Here is a 22472-nt window from a genome sequence, read left to right as displayed (position 1 = left end):
GCGTCCGTGGAAGAAGCGTGCGCGCAGGCGCAGTAAGCCAGGAAGGGGGCCGGCGCGTGCGCAATTCGTGGAAGCTGCCAGTTGAATCTGTCGTTTCGGGGAATAGTAGTTCTTTTCTCTGTGCTTTCATTCTTACTAGAAAGCCTGGTTCTGGGGTAGGAGGGCCTGGTAGCCGTGTTTGTGGTAAGAAAGTTAGATATTAATTTCATAATAATGAAATATAACACTCTTTTCCTCTCTCTTCTCTTTAAGGTTGACAACCTCCAGGTGTCGCCTGGTGCTGTCCTAATGCATTTGATCTCCAGGCGACCAAGGTCAGTTCCCTTGGGGAAAATGGCAGCTTTTGAAAGTGGATATGGCATCAAACGCCCCTGAGGTCCCTGCCCTCCTCAATTCCCACCCCCAAAATATCCAGGTGTTTCCCAACCCAGAGCTGGCAACCCTATGACTTGACTGCAATAAAGACCTTTGGTTTTCACACACAGTATAGGTATTGACCTACCTTCACAAGAGCATGTACTGGCAGTATGCCCTTCCTCCTCACTTCTCCGAGCTATTCTCTTAATAAAAAATACCCTTTCCGAAAGTAGTATTTTGCCCACTATTAATAGAAACTGTACTACATAGGTATTTTTTTCCAGCCTCCTACTTTGGTAAATAGAGAAGTGGAGAATGTGAAGAAAAGGAACAAACAAAATAAATATTTTAAAAATATCTTTTTCATAGAAGGACCTAAGAGAGACAAATGTATCTCCTTATTTAGAAGAACATGATTTGAGTCCAGGGGCACCTGTAAGGCCAACAAGGTTTTATTCAGCGTATAAGCTTTCATGTGCATGTACAGTGTACACTTCTTCAAATAAGAAGGAGGGTGGATTCTATGGCATGATTCCCCAGTGGGGTCTGTCGAAGTATGCATGCACGTGAAAGCTTATAACTTTAATCAAACCTTTTTTGTATCTAATCTAAAAGACTAGTATTTCCAAATCTGAACTATGACATAATGCTACAAATATAGCATTCTATTTATAGAAAATCCTATCTACAATACTTGTAAAAAATAAGTAAATTTAACTATAATCTTAACCAACAGAAATCTTAAAACCTAAAACCAATATATAGAAACCCAACCAAGTACAGAAAATACATTTCCTGTGGTAGGTGTATCATGTTACCAAGCAATTTCTTATTGTTTGTAGGGCAAACGCTTAAAGAAACTAGGGTTTCAAGCTCTAGGCTGGGGAATTCTTGGATGTTTAAGGATGCAGCCTGGGGAGGGCAAGGTTTGGGGACACAGGGTCTTTAGCAGGGCATCACACCCTAGAATCCACCTTGCAAAGCGGCCATTTTCTCCAGGAGAACTAATCTTTGTAGACTGGAAATCAGTTGTAATTTCAGAAGATCTCCAGGCCTGGAGGATGTCAAACCTAAAGGAAAGGAGGGCTGATTCTGGCTTACAAAACAAAATACACACAGCAAGGCACACAGCAAGGGTGGACACAGAGACAGCCATGGATTAGGACTTGGCTTTGGAGCTTACTGAGCTTACTGAGTCACCTTAGGCCAGATGAACTTACCTCACTGGATAGTTGTGAAGCTGATGAGGGGACAGAGAGCCATAAACCCTATCCTGATTCTATGGATCAATACCCATTTGTGATGGTCCATGTGGGAATGAATGACATGTCCCTGAATACCATCGCTCCTATTAAAAAAGACTATCAAGATCTGGGGAGGAAGCTCAAGCAAATGGGGGCACAAGTGGTATTCTCTTCAATCTTGCCTGTCAAGGGAAGAGGAATGCGTCGGGAGAGGAAGATAATGGAGGTGAATCAGTGGCTGCGTAGTTGGTGCCGGCAGGAGAGATTTGGTTTCTGGGACCATGGGATAGGCTTTCTTGAGGAAGGCCTACTAGCACTTGATGGACTGCACTTATCGAAACTGGGGAAGAATGTGTTTGGCAGAAACCTGGGGAGATTCATCAGGAGAGCTTTAAACTAAAGCCACTAGGGGAAGGAGACGATCAACATAGGGAGTGTATGGAAGGAAAACGATCGGAGGCAGCCCAACCGGCAAGGCCAGCTCATAGGGAACCAAAAGTAAAAGGATTCAGATGTCTTTATACTAACGCCCAAAGCATGGGCAATAAAAAGGAAGAGCTGGAACTTCTCATGCTGATGGAAAGGTATGATCTAGTAGGCATCACAGAAACTTGGTGGAATGATTCTCATGACTGGAATGTAATGGTGGATGGATATGAACTGTTCAGAAAAAACAGAATAGATCGAAGAGGTGGAGGAGTGGCACTGTATGTGAGGAAAGGGCTTACCTGTCAGGAAATTCTAGTGAAGGAGAGCATATCTACAGTGGAAAGCATCTGGGTGAAAATAAGCGAGGGGAAAACAAACAGTGTGGTGGTTGGTGTCTGCTACCGACCGCCTGACCAACGAGAGGATGTGGATGCTGCACTTTGTGAGCAGCTTGAGACAATATCCAAGCGGCAGGACCTTGTCATCATGGGTGACTTCAATTTCCCAGATGTGTGCTGGGAAACAAACTCTGCAAAGCGTCCTCAGTCATGTAACTTTCTGACCTGCCTGGCTGACAATTTCATTTATCAAATGGTAGATGAACCCACAAGAGGTTCAGCCATACTGGACTTAATACTGACCAACAGGCAAGAGTTGGTGGATGAGGTGAAGGAGGTGGGGACCCTAGGGGGAAGTGACCATGTCCTCATAGAATTCCTTTTGAGATGGGGAGCCAAGGAAGCTTGTAGCCAGACGCGGATGTTGGATTTTCGTAGGGCAAACTTTAATAAACTCAGAGACATGATGAGTGTCATACCATGGACGATAATGCTGGAAGGAAAGGGAGCATGTGAAGGGTGGGCGCTACTCAAACAGGAGCTATTGCATGCTCAATCAATGACTATCCCAGAAAGACGAAAACACTGCAGGAGCTCTAAGAAGCCTATTTGGATGAACAGAGAACTTCAAGAGGAACTAAGAAAGAAAAGGAAAATGTTCAGGAAATGGAGGGAAGGACAGAGCTCTAAAGAAGAGTACCTACAGGTTACTAGGCACTGTAGATCAATCATAAGAAAGGCCAAAGCTGAAGGTGAGCTAAGATTGGCCAGGGAAGCCCATTGTAACAAGAAAAGATTTTTCAGCTATGTGAGGAGCAAACGTAAAGTGAAGGAGGCAATAGGCCCACTGTTGGGTGCGGATGGACAAACTCTAACGGAAGATGCAGAGAAAGCAGAAAGGCTTAGTGCCTATTTTACATCTGTTTTTTCCCACAGGTCAAAGTGTTTAGGCACATCTAGAGATGGCCATAGCCAAAGGACAGTGTCTGGGTGGCAGGTTAACATGGATAGAGAGGTTGTCGAGAGGCATTTAGCTGCACTGGATGAGTTCAAATCCCCTGGTCCAGATGAAATGCACCCGAGAGTACTCAAAGAACTTTCCAGAGAACTTGCACAGCCCTTGTCCATCATCTTCGGAACCTCTTTAAGGACTGGAGATGTCCCGGAGGACTGGAAGAGAGCAAATGTTATTCCGATCTTCAAAAAAGGGAGGAAGGATGACCCGGGAAACTACAGACCAGTGAGTCTGACCTCTGTTGTGGGGAAGATAATGGAGCAGATATTAAAGGGAGCGATCTGCAAACATCTGGAGGACAATTTGGTGATCCAAGGAAGTCAGCATGGATTTGTCTCCAACAGGTCCTGCCAGACCAACCTGGTTTCCTTTTTTGACCAAGTAACAAGTTTTCTGGATCGGGGAAATTCAGTTGATGTCATTTACTTGGATTTTAGTAAAGCTTTTGACAAGGTTCCCCATGATGTTCTGATGGATAAGTTGAAGGACTGCAATCTGGATTTTCAGATAGTTAGGTAGATAGGGAATTGGTTAAAGAACCGCACTCAAAGAGTTGTTGTCAATGGTGTTTCATCAGACTGGAGAGAGGTGAGTAGCGGGGTACCTCAGGGCTCGGTGCTCGGCCCGGTACTTTTTAACATATTTATTAATGATCTAGATGAGGGGGTGGAGGGACTACTCATCAAGTTTGCAGATGACACCAAATTGGGAGGACTGGCAAATACTCCGGAAGATAGAGACAGAGTTCAACGAGATCTGAACACAATGGAAAAATGGGCAAATGAGAACAAGATGCAATAAAGATAAAGATAAGTGTAAAGTTCTGCATCTGGGTCAGAAAAATGAAAAGCATGCCTACTGGATGGGGGATACACTTCTAGGTAGCACTGTGTGTGAACGAGACCTTGGGGTACTTGTGGACTGTAAACTAAACATGAGCAGGCAGTGTGATGCAGCGGTAAAAAAGGCAAATGCCATTTTGGGCTGTATCAACAGGGGCATCACATCAAAATCACAAGATGTCATAGTCCCATTGTATACGGCACTGGTCAGACCACACCTGGAGTACTGTGTGCAGTTCTGGAGGCCTCACTTCAAGAAGGACGTCGATAAAATTGAAAGGGTACAGAGGAGAGCGACGAAGATGATCTGGGGCCAAGGGACCAAGCCCTATGAAGATAGGTTGAGGGACTTGGGAATGTTCAGCCTGGAGAAAAGGAGGTTGAGAGGGGACATGATAGCCCTCTTTAAGTATTTGAAAGGGTGTCACTTGGAGGAGGGCAGGATGCTGTTTCTGCTGGCTGCAGAGGAGAGGACACGCAGTAATGGGTTTAAACTTCAAGTACAACGATATAGGCTAGATATCAGGAAAAAAATTTTCACAGTCAGAGTAGTTCAGCAGTGGAATAGGCTGCCTAAGGAGGTGGTGAGCTCCCCCTCACTGGAAGTCTTCAAGCAAAGGTTGGATACACACTTTTCTTGGATGCTTTAGGATGCTTAGGGCTAGTCCTGTGTTGAGCAGGGGGTTGGACTAGATGGCCTGTATGGCCCCTTCCAACTCTATGATTCTATGATTTCCTTGGAAAAAGGCTAGTCTGAAAACGTATAATAAAAAATATTGTCTCAGAAGCAACTGTCCATTTCCTCTCCAAAGTTGTAAAAGAGGTGCACCCTTAATTGCACATTCACACACTTGAGAGCACGCATGCATGTCATGCTCTGACATGTGTATCCAAGTGCAAATGTGAGGAGGCCATTTCTCCTGCACTAATTACTAGGTGAAGTCAGAGCAGTGCTTCAGCCAGGTCAGCGTTCTATCCCTCCCCAGCCAGGGTAACACATAAATGGGCTATCTGCAGAAAGCTTTTTGGGTATGTCCATCGCAGTTGTTTGTTCAGATTTTTACACCCCCATTCTTCTCCTCATTTGGGGAGGCAGCAAGGTTTTCCACCTTGTAAAGCACCATTTTACACCACTTTAATCCTCACAACAACCACCCTATGCATTCAACTGAGAAAAGCCTAACACCCAAGCTCACGTGGCATGGTAGTGATCCATACTTGGCCCACGCAGATTGTAGTTTTATACACTACGCTAACATGACTTTGGGTGAACTAACTGGTTTCAGCAAGTTCGTTTAAGGACCCTCCTGCCTGTCCAATACAAAAATCACACTCCCTGATCGATAGTACCAAAATGGTATATAGAATTAGCATATATGCTCGTATATTAATGGTCTGGATGGCCCAGGCAGAACTTGGAAGCTAAGCAGGGTTAGCTCGGGCTAGTATTTGGATCGGAGGCCACTAAGGACGTCTGGGTTTTCAATGCAGAGGCAGGGAATAGTGAACCTCCTCTGTTTGTCTCTGGCCTTGAAACCCCTCCAGAGTTGTCATAAGTCAGCTATGAAAAAGGTAAAGCAAAACCAAATAAAGAACCACTCAGAAACACCACCCTCATCGGATTGGGTAAAAAAAAAAAAAAACCCAAACCCATTAGCATCTAATAAAATTTAAACTGACAAGTTATGTAGTTGGAAACATTGTTCTCTCGAGATTAAGGCTGTGGTTTTATGCAACTTATTTGGGGGTACATACCAGTGAGGTTTACTCCAGAGTAAATATGGATAGAACCGGGCAGCATTCATTTCCAGTCCTTTCCCTCTTTATACACTGGATTTGCTTTTTCTGCTCATCATTTTGGTTGATATCCTTTGAAACATCTCTGGCTTTTCAAACGGGGGCTCAGCCAAGCAGAGATGTTTAATTATATCCCCATAACTTATGCTACCGCCTTAATACCCAAACTGTCCATTGATGAGAGTCAGAGTGGTGTAGTGGTTAAGAGCTGTGAACTGTAGTCTGGAGAACCAATTTTTATTCCCTCTTCCTTCACACACAGCCAACTGGGTGACCTTGGGCTTTTCACTGTTCCCTAAGCTGTTATTACAAAGCAGTTCTCTTAGAGCTTTCTCAGCCCCACCTACCTCACAGGATGTCTGTTGTGGGGAGAAGAAAGGAAAGATGTTTGTAAGCCGCTTTGGGGTTCCTTCAGGTGAAAAGTGGGGAATAAAAAAACAGCTGTTCTTTCGGCTAAAAATTTAGGGATGCTTGTAATTAATAGGGAAAGACTTTGCTTTGAATTTGCATTAAAAAAATTATTTACACATTATTATCCCATAGTTGTTTCTATCACATCAAGCTCCCATAGGAATGTTTATAAGAGGGTGCACAGAGATGATCTGGATGCAGCGGCTTTCTGTCTGGCGTCTTTGTTTGCAGTCTTTTCCCCAGTAAGTAGTGGGCTCTTAGTAGCTGGAACGGTCGACCTGTTTCCATTTGGGGGCACCGCATTTTCTCGCTGACCTTTCTGCACTGGCTTTCCATCTGTTAACAGATGCAGTTATTTGTTAGGAGAAAACCAGGATGCTTGATAACATTTGCACACCATCAGATGCTTACTATCAAAGCCTTCCTGAAATGCTGAAAAAAGTACAATTTAATAAAGAAGGGACACAGCCCTTGTTAGAAGGAAAAGTCATATTTAAATTTAACTCTTTTGCTCCCTGTAACAGTAGCACAAGACCTATGGCTATAGTGGGTAATTTATGGGATTCACTGCTTGGGGAGGTAGTGATGGCCATAAACATAAGTGGTTTTTAAAAGGGGATTAGCCAGATAGCAGGAGAAGAGAAAAAGAAGAAGAGAAGTGCTGGTTTGTTGCACCTTCCTTTTTACTACCCAAAGGAGTCTCAAAGCGGCTTGCAATCGTCTACTCTTCCTCTCCCAACTACAGATACCTTGTGAGGTAGGTGGGGCTGAGAGAGCTCTGAAAGAACTGCTCTGTGAAAACAGCTCTGAGAGAACTGTGGTCCAAGGTCACCCAGCTGGCTGCATGTGGAGGAGTGGGAAATTAAACCTGGTTATCCAGATTAGAGGACACCACTCTTAACTGCTACACCAAGAAGGGGTCTATCAGGATGCTGAACTAGATGGACCACTAGTCTGATCCAGCTAAGGTAAAGGTAAAGGTATCCCCTGTGCAAGCACCGAGTCATGTCTGACCCTTGGGGTGACGCCCTCTAGCGTTTTCATGGCAGACTCAATACGGGGTGGTTTGCCAGTGCCTTCCCCAGTCATGACCGTTTACCCCCCAGCAGCAAGCTGGGTACTCATTTTACCGACCTCGGAAGGATGGAAGGCTGAGTCAACCTTGAGCCGGCTGCTGGGATCGAACTCCCAACCTCATGGGCAAAGCTTTCAGGCGGCTGCCTTACCACTCTGCGCCACAAGAGGCTCATCTGATCCAGCTAGACTCTTCTTATAGTCAGTCTCCCTTTTAAAAATGGCCCATTCTAATTAATCAACATATGCTCGTTGATTAGTATACTAATTACTACCAGTCGTTATTAGTAAATTACTATTAAATGTTGCAAAAGGATACTAGGAGAAGTCATAATTATGTTAATAATGGATAACAATAGATTTTTATTTGTTTGTTTATTATTGAATTTCTATCCCACCCTTCTCAAAGGCTTTGGATGATTTGCATCATATAAAGTCCATTTGAATGAAACATAATCATTTATTTATTTATTTTAAGTTTATTTAAAATTGTTTTACACACTGTGTTGCAGCATTAGCCTTCGAACATGGAGTACTCTGATCTTAATATTTTCCTGAACCTTATTCTGTTGCATATGGGGGCTCCCATACAATACCTTGGAATTTTTCTGAAGGGGCCAATTAACAGTTGCATCCCTAAATACAGAAGTGGTTTAAAGATTTGTGGGGCTTGTACCGCTAGAGCCAGGTTAAGGATTCGTGGGACCCTAGCACAGTACAATTGTGGCGGGAGCAGCCAGACTGGGGGCGGTGGGGCCTCCAGAATGGAAAGGTGTGTCACTCCAGGCATCCTGAAAGAAAATTGAGGTTGGGGGGAGGCTGCAGCCCTGATCTATGGGGAAAGGCCCTGCTTAAATAATGTTATGTCCTTCTAAATCCATTGAGGTCAGTAGGCTTAGAAGAGTGTCACTTTGTTTAGGATGGCACTGTGATACTCTCAAAAATATTGCAGTAAGAACAACTCACTATTTCCAATGGCTGATACCTTTAGCTAATCCTCCTACTTGTTACGCTCAAGAATGCTGCTTACCTACTATACATTTTTCCTTTGGATGATATAGTTTTCTTTGGACAGTGTGTGGCTTTCTTCGTACGCTGGGTAGCTCCTTGAAGAAAAGACACAAAGGTGATTTTAATGACACCATTAAGAACCATTCTGTGCATTATATCATTTGCACAAAGAGAAAGCAGCCAGGAATGAAAGTTGTAACAGCAAACTGAAGCAGTTTAGCAAAGGGACTCACAATGCAATCCTGGGCAGAGTTACTCCAGTCTACGCCCTTTGGTATCAATGTGTTTTGAATGAAGTTATGCTGAATAAGATTGCACCTTCCAATACGGTCCTATGGAAATTTGGCAGACTTACCCCTGAATAGGTGCCACAGTGGAAGAGATTGGGCAGTTCCTGATTTAGACCTCAGTCTGAATCATAACATTTACTTGTCCTTAAAAACGCTACAGCCTCTCAGGCTAAGCCTCCCCAGCTGCAATATGGGGATACCATCAGCCTACCTTACAGGGTTGTTGGTAATGAATTAGTAAACAACTTTACTAGAAACAACTTTACTAGTAAACAACTTTACTCTGGCCAGAAAGGCCAGAGGCTGCAGGAGGACAGGAAAAGTTAGGAATCTGAACACTTAAAAGTGTTTTAAAGATGCTAGGCGTTATACTGATAGCATTATTCCTAGGGTGTATTATCCTGTTAACTATTTGTACCCTGTAGGCCAGGGGTAGTCAACCTGTGGTCCTCCAGATGTCCATGGACTACAATTCCCATGAGCCCCTGCCAGGACCACAGGTTGACTATCCCTGCTGTAGGCTATGGTTATAAGGCATTAAAGCCCCATGTATAATTTAGCCAGTATGTCTCAGGTGCTCTCTGTCACCAGAGTTTTCACAGTGTAGGACCCAGCACAGTCCATGTAAGGCTGCCATCATCATCATTATTTGCATTCCATCCTTCTAAGGGAAATCCCGGTGGGTTTTGGCCATCAGCAGACTGGTCATTAATGTGAAAGCTGAAAAAAAAGCTCAAGTCCCAGGGAATGCTATGTGGGTGAGACTAACCAGACTGCAGACTCCATTGGGATCGTTGCTCGGAAGGGCCAGGAACTTTGCACGCAGCGGCTGGAAGGGGGGAGTGGCTTCCTTACTGCCTCTCCGGTCAGTGCCCAGAGCAGCCAAGCAGGTCCTCTGACCTCCAGAATCTGAGGAATGTTGGACTCCAGGCTAAGCTCAGCTGTGAATGCTCAAGAGTGGGGGAATCTTTAATCTCCCTTCCCTTTAGCCTACGGGTTCTTAAAGTGAGCAGTACTGGCCATCCTCCCCCCAGATAGTAGAAGGATCCAGGGGGGTTGGGAGGAATTTTGGAGCAATGGGGCTTGTAAGGACAGGCTAGCTCAACTCTAGGTTCCCAACACAAACACACCAGATAGCTGACATCTCATGTCCCCAACACAAACCTTAACTCAAACGGCATGTCAAGCCTTCCCCCGAAAGGTCTGTGATAACATCTATTGGCCAGTCTCTTCCTATACGGGTCAAGTCAAAATGACCCTGAACAACATTGGGCCAAATGGTCAGAGCAACACATCTTTTCTATTGCTTTATTTTGACACTTTTAAAGAGGCCCCACTGGATAAAAATGGCAACAGCTCTTCAGAGCACCAGCCTCATTCACTCAGGTCCTTGCTTCCATCGGGAGGGATCCAGCTAGAGAAACTGCAATTAACCTAATCCAGCTGGAGGGGGAAACGGGATTAGACAGGGTCTTCCTTTGCTTTTGGTCACACTGTGTGTCTGCATTGATTCTCTGCTTTTAGGTAACTTTGGAATGATTTTCCTTTAGTAAAAATCCTTTTCTTCTTTCAGCTATCTGGTCTCAGCGTGGTTACTGGCACTCTTGCAGGGATGCAGCAGTCTGACTCTTCCTGCTGCACCTGCGTTTTCCTACCAAGAGACGTTCCAAGGTGACTTGCCATTGCCCACCTTTGGGTAGTGATGACCCTGGACTTTCTTGGTGGTCTCTCATCCCAGTGCTGATCAGGGCCAACCCTGCGTAGCTTCCTGAAGGAAACAACAGCTTCAGAAGGCGGGCTGGATGGGATCCTATTCCTGCAGAGCTCCTTTCCCTCCCCCAGCTCTGTCCTTCCCAGGCTCTACCTCAGATCTCCTGGAATTGTTTAAGCCAGGGGTAGTCAAACTGTGGCCCTCCAGATGTCCATGGACTACAATTCCCAGGAGCCCCTGCCAGCGAACGCCAACGCTGCCAACTCTTCCCCAAAGTCTCCACCTTTGGGCGGCTGGAAAAACCACCTTCTGCTTGCTTCTGGCCGTGGGGTTTTCCATTGCTTGCCTCCCCCCTCTCTCCCCATCTTTTTCCCCAATGAAGACTTAAAGTGGCTTTTACAAATGACTTTTACAAAGATATTTTTATTCCAGACTAAAATATGGCTACTGCACAACAACCCAAAAAGAGGTGTAGGCAGCATAGTGGGTTTTAAATTTGCTGTAGACCTAACCCCAGAAAATAGGTGTTTGTTCGTACTTGTTGGGGGGGGGGCACTAGGGATGTGGCCTGGGAGCCAAGGGGACAGCAGACTGAAAAAGTTTGGGAACCCCTCTTCTAGCCCACGTATTCTGGCCTACCCCAACCCAAACATCTCCTTTAGGGGTTTGCCACTATTCTGCACTTACCCCTTAAGGAGATGATTGGGTTGGAGTAGGCCAGAATTTCCCCCAAAGCAGAATTGGTTTATTTGTTTGTTCCTATGTTGGCAAGTGCCAACTCTGGGGATGTTTTCTGTTGCTTGTGGTCCCCCACCTCACTTCCATGGAGGCCGGAGCAATACGCTTTCTTTCTTCACAAACAGCAGACTCCATGGAAGGGGGCTTTCAGTGCATTGACAATAAAAAGCTGCCAGAAGAAAGAAAGAAAAAAAGAGGGGATTTTTTTGCTCCTTAAACAGTGCCACTTACTCCTGGCTGCTCAGCAAAACATCTCTTTTTGGCTTCTGGGTGGCAGTCTAAGTATCTGTGCAGAAAGGAAACATAAACCCTTGTTTTAGATTTGACCTCCAGTGCAATGCCTGATTGTCCCAGGTTGTGTTGAAGCAGAATCATGTTGGAGCCCAGTGGCACCTTTAAGACCAACCAAGTTTTACTCAAGGTATAAGCTTTTGTGTGCAAATGTCTGATAAAGTGTGCATGCACGCAAAAACTTATACCAGGCTTTCTGAACCAGGTTTTTGTGAAACCCTGGAAGGATTTCCTGAAGCAGTTGCACAATTGATTTTATATACTTTTAAAATTTGTTAAAAGCTTAATCTAGATGTGACCCTATATGACCCTATATGGTCATGTCGGCCCGCCTACCCCTCCAAAATGGAGGGGCCCCGGGTGGATGTGAACACAGTTCTGCTTCCCGACCCTATTCTGCTTGATTGTGGAACGCAGGTTTCTTAAAGCGTGAAGAATGTTTTAGGGGTTTCACAACGGTACAAAAATTGAGAAAGGCTGGCTTATACCTTGAATAAAATGTTGCTGGTCCCAGTTATCATTAGACAGAATCCAAGTATGGGAAGGTTGGGTATGATTTGGCACAGTACAAGGAGGCTGCAAGGGTGAGGCTGCAAGCCCTTTATCTGATACCATTTATGTATTTAGAAATAAAATAGAAGCTTCTCCCTCAAGACTCCTTGGAGTTGGGATTGGGATCATAGAGGAGAAGAGGAAGTTATGAGGTTGCACCATCGCCAGAGAAATTATACTTTGTCAGTGTGGTGTAGCGATTAAGAGTGGTGGGTTCTAATCTGGCAAGCCGGGTTTGATTCCCTGCTCCTCCACATGCAGCCAGCTGGGTGACCTTGGGCTCATCACAGCCCTGATAGTGCTGTTCTCACACAGCAGTCCTGTCAGGACTTCTAATCCCCTCCCAAAAGGTTCCTTAGGTTTTCCTGTCCTTCAGAAGCAGTAATGGTGTAGTGGTTAAGAGAGGCGGCTTCTAATCTGGTGAGCTAGATTTGATTCTCTGCTCCTCCGCATGCAGCCAACTTGGTGACCTTGGGCTAGTCACAGTCCTGTCAGAGCTGTTCTCACAGAGCAGTCCTGTCAGGGCTCTCTCAGCCTCACCTACCTCACAGGGTGTCTGTTGTGGGGAGAGGAAAGCAATTGTGCGCAGCGTTTAGACTCTTGGTAGAGAATAGTGGGGTATAACCCCTCACACCTCCTCCTCTTCCTCTTCATTTCTTTGTATATGAAAATCACCCCCTTTGTTGTTGCTCAGAAATTCTAAGCAGGAACAAGGAAATGTAATTTCTGGTGTAATTTTTACCATAGTTATAAATGCCCCAGGGAGTTAAATTTTAGAGGTCATACTCCATGGGCATCTGTTTCTCAAATCAGAAAGGACAATTTCTGGCTATTTCTCTGCAGTGCTGTGCTTTTAACCAAGACCTTACCTTTGGCGATAAGAGTTGCCTTTGAAAGTCAGTGGCATATAAAGTTTCTTCCCTCCTTCAGGGAACCATTGGATGGATGTGTCGACTCCAACTCCAACGTGTCCCTTCGCTCCGGAAGAAATCGGCATCACTTCCTCAATGGGTGACAGCCGTTCAAGAGGCTACCGGTGGAAGCCATCCAGGGGGCTTGTTCACCTTCCCTTGCAACTGCTCTTGCAGCACTGTGGACTGACCAGGTAGCAATTCCTCCCTTTGGTCCCACTGAATGCACCTGAACTTGTTTGTTGTGGTAGCCATGGAAGCAGTGGCACGGCCCTCCTCACACTAGTCAACCTCAGTGAGCATATTTCAGACCAGAAAGTTGCAAAGCACTGACAGTCTCATAACTGGACAGCTCACATTCCACAGCTCCGAAGGACCCCTGAACTCTGGCTTTCAGTGTCCTGTATCAATCACACAGGAATCTTGAGTGTGGTTAGGGTTCTTTCGGCACATCCATCAGAACAAGGCGGCCCACCGCAGTGGCGTGCCTGGAGACTTGTCCCAGCATCTGCGTTTGATTGTGGAATGCAAGTTGGAAAGCAGACAAATTCTTTGCATTACAGGAGGAATCGAATCACAATAACAGTACCCATAATGGCAAGTCGGAGGAAACACCACGACTTCACCCCCGTAGTGCAGCTAGCCAGCAAATCTTCTCTCCTTTCAGAAACAAAAGTATTAAGGGCCAGTTTGCACAAGCAGTAGAATCAAACAATAAACTTTTCCCTGTTGTAGTATTTCTGCAGATGTCTTGGTAGGGGAGGAGTTTATACTGTCCTCCCCGAAAACCACCCTCATTCAAAAACTGGAGATTGGTATATAAGGATCCAATAATAAAAACAAATGTTAAGGAAAACACAATCCCTCCACTGAATAGGCTAAGCTAACATGAACTGTTTCCACACTGGAGGCTTTATGCCAGGCTGCAGGCTGGAGTTTCAGCCGGGGCAGGTTGCCCCACCTCATCCTGTTCCCACATGGGGGGAGCATTTGGCCTGGTACACCTTGTCTGCCCCAGATTTGTGCTCCCACACAGGTGTCAGGGCAGCAAAGTTCCCAGTGTGGAAGTGATCCCAGTTTCATCAGATCTTTGAAGATAAGCAGGGTCGGCCCCGGCTGATACTTGGATGGGAGACTTCCAAAGAATACCTGGGTCGCGACATGGAGGCAGGCAGTGGCAAACCACCTCTGAACAGCTCTTGCCTTGAAAGCCTTACGGCTGCCTTTCTCAACTTTTTTTACCACCGAGAAACCCCTGAAACATTCTTCATACTTGGAGAACCCTCAGAAGTGGTGCGATGGTGCAGAATGCGGTTGGGGAGCATAGCTGTGAACACGCCCACCAGGGACCCCTTCCCCTGTCCCCCCCTTCTAGGCCCATCATTGGCCATTTTAGGAGGGGGGAGCAGGTTGACATCATGTTCCCTGATAAATGTTTAACCAATTAAAAAATATATTAAAAATTAACTTCTACCAATTTAGGAAACCCTTCCAGGGTTGTTAATAAACCCCAGGGTTTCTTGAAACCCTGGCTGAGAAAGCTTGCCCTACGGAGTGGCTGTTAAGTCATATGTGACTTGGTGGCACTTTCTACCATCACTGCAGAAAAAGCTAGGCTGAACCGTTCTTCCCTATCATTATTATTTGGCTCCCCCCCCCCCCCAATAGCTGAAAGCAGCTTACGGGGGAAGTAAAGAGGGATGCTGCAGTAAGATAGAGGGAATCAGCATTCCCCTGTTCTGTAAATCAGAAGGGAGCTTAGGGTCCTCAGCAAAAAAAAAAAAAAAAAAAACACCTCTCGACAGGGGTCCAGGGAGGGTGTGTACATAGCTCTGCTTCCCCACCATATTCTGCACCATTGTGCCACTTCTGGGATATCTTGAAGCCTGAAGAATATTTCAGGGGGTTTTCAATAGTAAAAAAATTGAGAAAGACTAGGCTGGAGGGACTACAAAGTGTTCATGCCCTCTGAACAGAAAAGAGAAATAACCTCTCTGTGGGTTTACAGAAGCAGTGCTACATAATGATAATATTGGTGTGTCCCCCAGCCCCCAATTCCTTGGTGATCTTCCTACCCAGTAACCCTCTCAACTGGTTTTGATGGCTTGTCTATAGAATAACTTAATATTTTAATATTAAGTTGCAAAGAGATCCCTTAAAATAAATGGCTTGAAGCGAAGAGGAAGAAGAGTTGGGTTTTTTGCCCCGCTTTTCACTGCCCGAAGGAGTCTAAAAGCTGTTTACGATTGCCTTGCCTTCCTCTCCCCACAAAAAACACCCTGTGAGGGAGGTGGGGCTGAGAGAGTCCTGGCAGGACTGCTGTGTGAGAACAGCTCTTAACAGGACTGTAACTAGCCCAAGGTCACCCAGCTGGTTGCGTGTGGAGGAGGAGCGGGGAATCAAACCCGGCTTGCCAGATTAGAGGTGACCGCTCTTAATCATAACACGGAGATGGATTCCCCTGCCCTTTCTTTGGGACCCCTAACAAACATTTGAGGAGGTCTCGAGCTGATTTAAGGATGGGTGGTTAAGGGATGGCCCTTTGGGATTTCCGTGAGAGCCCTTAAAGTTCTCCCCATCTGTGATGGCCTCAGGAACAGACTTTACTTGGTGCTGCAAGCTGCTACAACTACAGAGTGGTACCGTCGATGTTGAAACAGTAGCTTTCTGAAGAATTCCAGGCCTGGTTTCCCTAGCAACGTTTTTATGTTGCTGAAGCAGCCTAGAGAGCTATTGGTGTTTGTTGTAGGCAGTATTTCCTTAGAAAGATGTGTGTTGCTTAGCAATTTCTATTTATTCCTAATGCTTTTCTGATAGAACATCCCCCAAAGGCAGTATTATCAGTTGTTTGAAGCTTGCAAGAAATACTGTAGTAATTTCAGGGGTATTCTAAATACTGTGTTTTCAAAACTCATATTCTGTCATATGGTTTGTTTTGTTGCCATTCTTGGGACCCCAGGCTGAAATTCCAAGCAGCGCTAGTAGTATTTGTACTTGTTCTAGTAATCTTGTTTCTCATTTTGGAGGAACGGTGTCTTCCCCTCACCTCAAGTTCACAGGTAAGACCAATAGATGTTTTGTGAGAATATCTCCACAATGTGTAACATGGGCAATGGGCATGTTTTGTCTTCTCAAAACTGTGACATTTGACATTTCCCTTATTACTAACCGTGGAAAGCTTGGACTTGTGTAATGTTGTAGGTGTGAACCTATCACTGGCAAGAGATAGTCATCTACTTAGGATAGAGATTTCTCTAAACAGCCAAACCTCAGGCCATCTAAATGGAAAGTGGTGACTAATCCAAAGGATCTTCCTCTTACCTTCCTATGAAGCTTACCTCCAGAGGTCCAGAAAACATTGAGGATGCTGCCCTAAAAATACTTCATTATACATTGCGTACAGGCAGCATCAGGAGACAGCTCTGAATATTTATTTATATCTTGCCTTTCTCCCCAATGGGGGCCCAAAGCAGCTTAAACCTTCTCTTCTCCATTTCATCCTCACAAAAAACCTATGAAGTAGGTTAGGCTGAGAGGGTGTAACTTCTCACTCTTATATTCTAATGAAGATCGACAACGGGCCTTGGTCCTCCTTCTGGTCCAGACCTTTTGCCAATGAGCACAGTCTAAACCTAACGAAGTTTGCATCAGGCTGCAGAGCTGCCATGTTACGAATAAAGAGCTTTTGCATTGTAGCCAGCAACTTTTCTCTTTGGCCTTGCTCTCCGTAAACATCTAGCCTGAAGCTCGCGCTCTGAATAAATCTTTGTTGGCCTTAAAGGTGCTCCTAGACTCTGATTTTATTGTGCTACTTCAGACCAACACGGCGACCCATTTGAATCCATTCTCATAATAGTATGTCTTGGGCAGAATTGATGCTATTTTGGCCTCTTCTGTTTTGAATTGTAAAGCTAGGCAGGAAAGAGGGGAAGTCACCACATGTTGGTTTCGCAAATCTTGCGATAAAAAACAGTGGTGTGGAAGGGACGTTTGGATCACGGCTTCAAAGGGTGGGGTAGCATACCTCCCTCAGCCTTTTCCCCAGAAAACAGATGGGGATGCTTCCTGTTGGAGCAAGTGAGAATAAGGTACTTTAAAAAAACCCAAACCTTCAATTTAGCTCTGGCTTTCTCAACCAGGGTTTGGTGAACGGCCCTGGAAGGGTTTCCTGAATGGGTGTGAGTTGATTAATTTTAAATATATTTTTAAAATTTGTTAAACATTTATCAGGTGATATGACCATATACGGTCATGTCGACCTGCGCACGTGCCCCCCCATGGCCAGTGATGGGCCTGGAGGGGGTAAGAAGGGGAGGGGCCCCAGGTAGACATGCTTCCCAACCATATCCCACAGGATTGCACCACATCTGGGGTTTCTCCAAGCCTGAAGACTGTTTCAGGGGTTTCTCAACTATAAAAAAAGTCGAGAAAGCAGCTCTGGCACTAGCTGTTCCTCCTGCTGGCTGAAAGTGAAAATGAGAACAGGGAAAAAGCAGCGTGCTGTTTCTAAATCTGTGGGTGAAGAATGAGAAGGAATGCCCCAGTGGCCTCCAAGGGACTAATTTTCTGTTGCTAAAATAAAATGAGTGGGGGGGGGGAGAGAGAAGAAAATTACAGTTGTGGTATAAAGCAGTGGTCCCCAACCCCCGGTCCGGGGACCGGTACCAGTACCGGTCCGGGGATCAGTCAGTACCGGGTCGCGGCTCCTCCTCGTCCTCCTCCCTGGCTGCTGCTTAGGGGGCTGCCCTGCAACTCTGCCACCGGCTCACTATTACTGCCCCCCCCACGGCTGCCATGGCTGGGGCTCGCCCTCAGTGTGGCACTACGCAGCTGCTGCTGGCAGCAACCACCAGCGGGCAGCGGGAAGTCAGGGGCACCGGCGGAAAAGCAAGTGGAGCAGGGGCTCAGGTGGCAGCTGCGACGTCCCTCAGCAAAAGACTGTCCCCCCCCCCGGGCCTCAGTAAAATTGTCGTTGACCGGTCCCCAGTGATAAAAAGGTTGGGGACCACTGGTATAAAGAAATAGAAGAAGAGGCAAGTTTAAATATTATTTTTATTCTCAGGTTTGTGTTTGGTGAGAATAGGGGGTTTTATCTGTAAAAAGAAAAGAAAAAGAAAGCCTGTAATGCGGAGGATTGACAGACAGCTGGAAGGAAAGCCCCAGAGCCTTTGCTGGCCAAAGCCTCATTCGTGTGATCTCCACACCCCTGTCCTGCCCTTTCACAAGTGAATCAGGAGGGTCAAACCTTTTGAGGAACTTAAATGCAGACCGGCATTTTGGCAGCGCTGCGGTAGAAGTCTGGGAAGCTGCTTTTCCTGCCATCAAGCCTAAGGGTAGAAAACAGGACGGATTCCAAGGGCAGTTCTCCAGCCACGATAAGAGGAACTACTTGAATGGTCGGCTTGTGCTTCGCAGAGCAAAAACCTCCTCCTCTTCCCAGGAGAATTGGCAAAAGCCTTCCTCTCACGCCATCCCAGCAGAATCCCATTGTGGTCTGGCCAGCCTCCCTCTCCCCAGCTGGGTGCTTCGCCAAGAATGAGTTGGGGGATTGCGTCTTCTTCGGCGTTTTCAGGTATGGAAACAAGAGCAGGACGCCATCAAACCTCGTTAGTTAATGGGCCCCGACCAGGCAGGAACCCAAGACGGACTGGGCTTTATTCACAAGTGGCCCAACGATTGGGTGGGATGGAGGGTGACCGTAGGTTTGTATGGAATGCATGTAGGCATGTCATCTCGATTCATGGATTGCCCCTTGAACTTTCTGGCAGACATTCAGTAGCGTGAAAACGGTAGCCATCCTTGGTTGGCAGTGCTGTTTTGGTACTTTACCGGAAAGGGACCAAATCCAGTTGGATCCAATTTAAGGCAAATCTAAAGTAGCGTATTTCCACAAAATTGGTTGATTTTGTTAAAGCGAAGGTCACTGAAATAGCGTCGCAGTCCTTACGACCAACTAACCATCAGGATCGCAGACCAAAAAGCCCTCCTGTTTCTCAGAAGACTCCGCTTCAATTTGTATTGTTGATCTGAAATGCCCCCCAAGAGCCAACAGACAGAAAATGGCAGCTAGAAATAGCCAGCAAATACTAACGGCTGGGATTCAAAATCTCACTGCTGACCCAAGATACACTTGTAGATGATGTGAGATACTTTTTTTTTTTTTGAGCTCATTAAACCAAACATAAAACCGAATGGCTGTTTAGGTAAGCATCCGAGAACCACCTTAAACAACATCTAAAGTGTTGAGTGTGAAGCTACAGGTAAGAATCTTGCTCTCCTATCATTGTTTCCAAACCAATCTATTAATGTTAAGCACTTCCAAACACATTGCTATGAAGAAGCCGCCATGTCTGGTGTCACACTTCCATCTTCCCTGTCCAAAAAGTGTTAATACAATTTGGCTTAACCATGTGGGCAAAAGCTGTTAAGGTGTGGAACCGCCATGAGAGGTAAGGAGCCGAATCCGGACTTTCTTCTTTTGAAATTTATCTCCAGATTCTACAAAACATCAATCATCAACCCTGGGGTGACTTGCTGATGTGACTCATGGTGAAGAACAGCAACCAGAGAGGGTAAAAACTGTTATAATAGGAAACAACCATCTTGCTAGTTTTCGGATTCCTAATTTAAATACGCCCCAAAAAAGCCCAGTCCACTTAAGGAGAAAGCCCACTCCTTGTTGCAATTTGCCATGTGGTCACCCCCAGATTCAGGGTGCCTATGGTTTGTATATAATGATTATGGCAGTTCTTAAAGACTCCAGGGCTCTATAATGCGGAGGGATCACTGCCTTCCATCCCTCTGTGGGCTCAAGTTTTGTTTCCATCCTGTTTTTTCCAAGGGGACCTACTGGAATGGATGCTTTCAGGATTGACTTGCTGTTCTCTACCTTACAGGTCTGCCACAAATGAGATTTTAATTTGCGCTATGGCCCTTCTCTTTCTCATTGTGCTGTGGCTCTTGCGTGATGAGGCATCCTCCAGTCGACCCCTCTAGAAAGCCAACCTATGCTGCCGTGGACTACCTGCAGTGCTTGATTTGGAATCCCAGCCCTTGCGAACAAGGAATTTCCTCCTGGGAAGGCAGAAGCAATCCCAGAAGGATCCGTGCTACTGTGGGTGGAGCGGTTTGTACAAAGGAATGCAGTGGAAACTGACGTCTATATTGTGTCAGGGTGTGCGATATTTTCACGGTGATGATACATACATGCGTTAATTTGACAACAAAGTTAAGAACCCAGCAGCCGGCCTAACACAATCTCCATGCTCCACTTTGCACCTGGTTTGGACTTGAACTTTTAAACTGCATAGATAATTAAAAACTTGCATATTACAAAAATAAAGATTGATGCTTTAAAAAACAAAAAACAAACACCAAACAACCACACTGAACAGCAGTGAAGTTAGCAGAGTGACCCCTCTTTTCACATTCGACAGACTTGAAAACGGAGTACCCCAAATTGTGACTGCAGTTGTTGCTTTTTCGACTACACAATGAACATGATCCCTGAGAAGCATTTCAACCCATTCTGTTGGCCGGCGAGCAGCTCTTTGTTCGAGGATGATCCTGAGGCCGAGGGTCGAGCGATGAATCCTCCAAGTCTGTCTTTCTTCTGCCAAGTTAATATATTACTTTAAAAATCGTTTCAGTTTTGGGTTTGTGAAGTTACGCATTCAGTCCCTGGGAAAGTGTCCTTCAGAAGAAGAGGCTATCTTCCAGTTTTGATTCTGTGTCCTTTTACACAGCACACAGCACAACTCAGCCACAGAATTGTTAGCTTCTTCCAATGGGGAACCTAAACAGAGAGAAAGAAAGAAAAAGAAAGAAAAGAGTATGCTTACAGAAAAGAAGCCGCTTATCAAAAACATTCTCCAATGGGCATTGTCCGTACAGGAGCACCATCTTGGAATAGCAAGATTCTTCACTAACTCCTCATGGAAGAGGAGTCCGTGTCGTGTAGTGGTTAAAAGTGGCAGCCTCTAATCAGAGCAGGGTTTGATTCTCCGTTCCTCCACATGCAGCCAGCTGAGTGACCCTGGCCTAGTTATAGTCCTGTTAGAGCTGCTCTTGCAGCCCCACCTACCTCATACGGTGTCGGTTTTGGGGAGAGGAAGGGAAGGTGATTGTTAAGATGCTTTGAGACTCCTTTGGGTAGTGAAAAGCGGGATATAAAAACCAACTCTTCTTCTAGCATCCTCTTTCCAAGTCTGTTCTCCATATATCTCCCTGCTTGTTAACAGCCCTTCCTTGGCCACACCTGACACTTAATTCTCCACTCTAGCTAACTAGACACAGTAACTACTCAAAATGCACCTATTGCTAAAGTGAAATCAGAGTGCCAGCAAAATGTAGTGATTGGAGCATCAAGGTGCAGCTGAGGAGGGAAACGCCTGCATTTCAACTGTCCCACCATTCATTCATTCATTCATTCATTCATTCATTCATTCATTCATTCATTCATTCATTCATTCATTCATTCATTCATTCATCAGGGAAGAGCCTCCCATAGCTACCCTGAAAATTTGGAGGCTATAACTCTAACCTCCGTTCCTCCAGGCCCCTGGAATGGCGGAAAAGCCGAAATTCCCATTTGGAGGAAGGGGATTGCCATTGACTTACATTGTAGCTGTGGCCGAATCAGGCCCTTGCACAAGCCTTCTGATTTTGGGGGGAGGGAACTTTAGAGAGGCATGCTTTGTGTTTAAACTGTGCTTTCCCTGCATGATTAAACACCTATTCATTGTTCGAAGTAGTTTGCTTAAAAAAAAAAAAGAAGCCCACGGGAGAACGGAGAGGGAGGCGGGTGTGAGGACAGGAACTGGAGGTGGAGAAAGCACTACATTGGCTCTGCACATTTCCTTGGTGTGTGGCCTGATGGTTGTTCTCCTCTAGCTTGCGCTTTTTAGCTTGGGGAATCCATTTTATGCGATTCTCCAGGTAGAGCTTAAAAATAGGGGATGTAGCTACCGGTTTGCTGCTTGGTTGCTGGATGCTGGCGACGTCGTGCAAAATGCCAAAAATATGGCGTCTGCAGAAGGTAAGCATTTTGCTATATTTGTGGCATGTGGAAAGGCCCTTAGAGAATTAGCTCTAATGGCTAAGCTGACAAACAGGGTAAATCAAAGACCAATCGAATAATTTCAAAGACTGGGATGAATTCTTAAGATCTATGTAAAATTAGCAATTGTGTTTTCCTTTTCTGTATTTCTTATTTTCTATGAGATAAATATAAAGAAATATTTTTTTTAAAGAATTACAAACATTGTTATGTCCAGAGTCAGCTCTGGACATGACAATAAAATGATATTATATACTCTGGACACTATGGACCTTGGTCAGTTCTGTGGACCAGGCAGCCACATAAAATAAATTGAGGTCTCTAATGTTTCAAAAAGAGCCTCTTGTGGTACAGGGTAGTAAGGCATGCTGTCTGAAGCTGTGCCCATGAGGCTGGGAATTTG

At 45.5% G+C, this 22472-nt stretch overlaps 1 protein-coding gene and 2 long non-coding RNA genes across 6 annotated transcripts in view; 1 reads left to right on the top strand and 2 right to left on the bottom strand.

Annotated features, from left to right (window-relative positions):
• Nucleotides 1-44: 44 nt before the first annotated feature.
• Nucleotides 45-20027, top strand: LOC143841405 (uncharacterized). The gene is made up of 6 exons (XR_013232686.1): nucleotides 45-183; nucleotides 6566-6675; nucleotides 10382-10479; nucleotides 13031-13205; nucleotides 13575-16070; nucleotides 19908-20027. It is a non-coding gene; the product is annotated as an uncharacterized LOC143841405 (long non-coding RNA).
• LOC143841403 (uncharacterized) lies at nucleotides 6615-13176 on the bottom strand. 2 transcript variants are annotated; one of them, XR_013232684.1, is made up of 4 exons: nucleotides 12970-13176; nucleotides 11489-11543; nucleotides 8538-8613; nucleotides 6615-6769 (listed from the first exon to the last, which is right to left on the bottom strand). It is a non-coding gene; the product is annotated as an uncharacterized LOC143841403 (long non-coding RNA). The 2 variants fall into 2 exon arrangements; XR_013232685.1 differs by lacking the exons at nucleotides 11489-11543; nucleotides 12970-13176 and adding an exon at nucleotides 9578-10025.
• Nucleotides 18046-22472, bottom strand: part of MFHAS1 (multifunctional ROCO family signaling regulator 1) — a 59779-nt gene continuing 55352 nt past the window's right edge. For all 3 annotated transcript variants that reach the window (XM_077345667.1, XM_077345668.1, XM_077345666.1), the window contains one exon: nucleotides 18046-20806. The gene's annotated coding sequence lies outside the window, so the exon portion shown is untranslated. The remainder of the gene's footprint in view (nucleotides 20807-22472) is intronic.

Source organism: Paroedura picta, chromosome 7 (assembly GCF_049243985.1).
Source record: "Paroedura picta isolate Pp20150507F chromosome 7, Ppicta_v3.0, whole genome shotgun sequence".
Classification (NCBI taxonomy): Eukaryota; Metazoa; Chordata; class Lepidosauria; order Squamata; family Gekkonidae; genus Paroedura; species Paroedura picta.
This window is presented reverse-complemented; position numbering and strand designations above follow the sequence as displayed.